Here is a 2,479-nt window from a genome sequence, read left to right as displayed (position 1 = left end):
AAGTCCTCTTTCGCCATAAAACAATTGCTGTGTACGGCGGACGGGTCCGTCTGGGTCGCGTACAACCTGCTGCGTTACGCTCGAGTCGTCACCCCCCAGCAGCAGCAGCAGCAGCAGCAGCAGCGCTACAGTGTTGCTTCCTCCTCTCTCGCCCTGCCTCCCCCGGCCACGCGCGTGGGGCTCGTCGCCCGCCCCTACTGTACTCGCCTGGTCCTGCCACGAGTACCAGGGAAGTACGGCTTATACAGATACCATCCCCTCTAATTTAGCCGAGCCGAGTCGAGTTTTCTCCAGGCGCAGGGCAGAGTCCGTTTTATCCCCATGGCTCTATCCCCCCACTCTGCCCCCCCCCCTCTCTCTCTCTCTCTCTCTCTCTCTCTCTCTCTCTCCCGCGCCACTCATTAGGCCAGCGGCCCGGCCCGCTCGGAATAAAAGAAAGCGCCCTCCTCCGGTCCGGTCCAGAGAGAGCGAACAAGGAAATGGCGATCGTAGTCAATTTTAAATGGGCCACGCTTCTTCGGAGGGGAAAGGCAGGATGATGATGATGATGATGATGATGATGATGATGATGACGATGATGATCCATCATCCAAGATCGTCTCTTAAAATACGTACTAGAAACTTTTTTTTTTACCGTGAAGGAGTTGTATTTTGTTTCTTAAAAGGCAGATGTTTTCGTGCACATCCAGACCGCATGCAGCTGGACAAATTGTGAACAAGGTGTACACAATAATGGTACAAAATAAATGTATCAAGTTTTTTTCCCGATTTAGGAACAAAATAGTAACCGATCTGGATATGCACGAAGAGGTCGCCTTTTGAGGGATAAAATTGTCCCGCTACATTTAGAGTGTTCTTTTGTTTTACGGTGCATCAAGACTATTTCTTTCCCGTTCTCGTCAAACCTTTCTTGATAACAGACTCGCGGACCGGGCACGGGTCGTGGCTACGCCGAGAATCCCCTGTGCACTGTAAGAAAAAACAACGGAAAATCAACGGCAATTATTTTCCGGACGTGTCCGTACCCTAAATTTAATTGTACGGTCGAAGCAAAACGGTTGTTCCGGGTTGTTCCGTACCTAATTTTTGGGGTGCGGAGCAACCGTATCACGTATTTAACGGATATAAGCGGCAATTATTTTTCGGACACGTCCGTACCCTAACTTTAGTTACATGGTCGAACTCAAACGGTTCTTCGGTATCTCTTTTTTGAAATATGCTATAACGGAATGTCCGTTACCAGTCCCGTAGTAATAGACGATTTTTTACAGTGTGGGTAGAAGCGTACACGTGTGGGTAGACGGAGGCTAACAGCCGGTGTCAGTTTCGCCAGACGGGTAGGGCACTCGCCACTCGCGGCCCAAACTACTGCTGGCATGGCGGAGCAGAAGCGGGAGCGAAACACGCCAAGCACCCCGATGTTGTTCCGAAAAACCCGCAATTGTTTTGTAAATGTATCTGTAACGTAGAACGACGAAATAATAATAACCTCCGATAAAAAAGGGAGAAACAAAAAAAAATCCAGTGACATGTCAGAATAAGCTTTATGATCGTAAGCTGCTTAACTGTACTGCGGCAATCCTGGAGCTGGCGCTCGTAGCAGCCGTATGGGCCTTGGCGGGCAAAGCTAATGCCTCTTTTTAAAAAAAATCTCTGGGAAAGAGATTTAAAGCACTTCCTAAACGGAAACACGCCTAAAGAAGGAATACAGGAGGGTTATAAGATGTGTACCCTTTTCTAATGTGGACATGGGCAGGATATACATGTGTGCATTTGAGAGTTGACATAGTGTGGAAGGAGGACATTTTTTTTTCGAAACAGTATGCCAGGGATAGGTCGAGTACATGCTTAAACTTTGCCTTGCTGGCAGCAGCACAGACACTTAGCAGGCTGGCCACATCGTGCACGTCTGCGCTCAACACCGACCGGCGGTCCGACCGCGCCCCGGGCCCGGCCCCAGTTGTCCGTGGGGAGTGGGGCGGCTTGTTTAGGTCCTGCGGCACGTAGACCTTCCTGGTAGCGGTGGAGGAAGGGGAGGCATACAAGGGTGCAAGGTCAAGGCCATCCGCTCACAGTCCAGGTCGGGCAGCGAAGGGTCCGATCCAAGCAGGCGGTGTCTAGTCAGGTCAGGTCGGACCAGGCTGGCGTGAGAGTACAAGCACTGGGCGGGGCCAAGAGCCATCTGGCTCCGCTCTCCACCCCCCCCCCTAACCCGACCCGGAACACACACACACACACACACACACACTCACACACTCACACACACGTGACGTGGGGCCGGGGCGCCGACCAAGGGACCCCCCCTAATCAAGACTTGTCGGCTAAAGATAAACAAGAGCAAGACCCTATCACGGCGACCATGTGGGCGCGGCGACGACAACATTTGAGGATATGGAAAGGACAAAGAGAGGTAGAGAAAGGACGAGAGAGGGAGAAATAGAGAGAGAGAGCGAGGGAGAGAGAGAAAGAGAGAGAGAGA

Source organism: Frankliniella occidentalis, unplaced genomic scaffold (genome assembly GCF_000697945.3).
Source record: "Frankliniella occidentalis isolate FOCC.00 unplaced genomic scaffold, Focc_3.1 Scaffold14, whole genome shotgun sequence".
NCBI classification, from domain to species: Eukaryota; Metazoa; Arthropoda; class Insecta; order Thysanoptera; family Thripidae; genus Frankliniella; species Frankliniella occidentalis.
The sequence above is the reverse complement of the archived record's forward strand: the minus strand, read 5'-3'. Positions refer to the sequence as shown.